The 1,372-nt window shown below is 39.9% G+C and overlaps 1 protein-coding gene across 2 annotated transcripts in view; it reads right to left on the bottom strand.

Moving 5' to 3' along the window:
• Positions 1–1,372, bottom strand: part of LOC106881053 (protein O-mannosyl-transferase TMTC4) — a 300,747-nt gene that overhangs the window by 3,329 nt on the left and 296,046 nt on the right. The window lies entirely within an intron of this gene.

Below are 1,372 nucleotides of genomic sequence, written 5' to 3'. Positions count from 1 at the left end.
GTGTGTGTGTGTGTGTGTGTGTGTGTGTGTGTGTGTGTGTGTGTGTGTGTGTGTGTGTGTGTGTGTGTGCGTGCGTGTCCGTCCCTACATATATACATGCGTGTATCTTATATACAAGGTGCATTCTAGAAGTTTTGAGACTTATTTTAGGAGAGGCATTTATAACTGACCTGATGTAATTTTAGTACATCATTACTATATATAATAAGCTGACCTGCCAAATTTTCTCTTTCCAGATTGAAGGAGACGGTTGTGACAGTAAATTGAACACACTCTACTAAACCCTGCTTGTCGCATCTGACTAGCTTGTAGAATGCAGTCGGACGTGAGGACAACTTGGAGTCTCGCTATGCAAGAAAATTTTGTGTGAAACAGCAAAAACATTACAGAAATTATGAAATGCTCCAGACTGCGTGTAGATTGACTTGTATGAGCTGAGCATCTGTCTTTCACCGGCACAAGAGGCCAGCAAACAGGTCCACCGGGAAGCTAATAATGATGCCCTTTTTTCGACTGCAAGAGCATCATCTATATCCACCGGGTTGGCTTTGGGAAGACGGTCAACAGACAGCCATTTGTAAAAGTTTTGAGAGAATTCAGGAAAAGAATTAATAGCAAAAGGCCAGGACCCTTGCAACAGGACAACGCGCCAATCCACGATTACATCCAGCTAACCTGCTACTTGATAGAGGTGGGCATCAAAGCTGTTTGTCACTCTTCATACAGTCTCGGCCTTACTTCCTGTGACATTTCGTTGTTCTTCAGGCTGAAGGAGAAGATGAAGGAGATTGTGACAAGGACCTTGGACATCTTCCTTTTGAAATGGCCGGAGCGCTACACCTAGTGCATTGAAGTTAGATGATACTATTTTGAAGGAAATTACAGTTGTGTACTTTGAAATTAATGTCTCATGTGAAAAAGTCTCATAACTGGAATGCAATTTGTGTATGTATATATGGATGTTTTCTTGATATATTTTATGTACTTAGAAAAACTATTAATATTTTATAGACTTTAGAATCAAGAATACGAATTCCATGCGTGCGTGTGTGACTAAGTATTTGTACGTCTCTGTACGTTTCTGCGTATGTCCATTCACGCACGTGTGCTCTTGAGCAATTTTTGTACGTCAATGTTATTTTGTCTAGTTCAGTATTTTAGGGAGATGAAGACTGATTACTGCATTTCAAAAGCTTTTGTATATATATGTTCTTGATTTTTGAATCATCTGCAAATATTTTTCCGGTCAGAGATAATTTGCTGGTGGTTTCAGGTACCCAAGTGAAATCAGCGGAAGACCGAAATGAAATCAATGGAAGACCGAAATGAAATCAACGGAAGACTAGAGAGCACTGTAATTCGATTTCCTGTT

Source organism: Octopus bimaculoides, chromosome 3 (genome assembly GCF_001194135.2).
Source record: "Octopus bimaculoides isolate UCB-OBI-ISO-001 chromosome 3, ASM119413v2, whole genome shotgun sequence".
NCBI lineage: Eukaryota > Metazoa > Mollusca > Cephalopoda > Octopoda > Octopodidae > Octopus > Octopus bimaculoides.
Note: the sequence above shows the minus strand (reverse complement) of the source record. Positions and strands in the feature narration are given on the sequence as shown.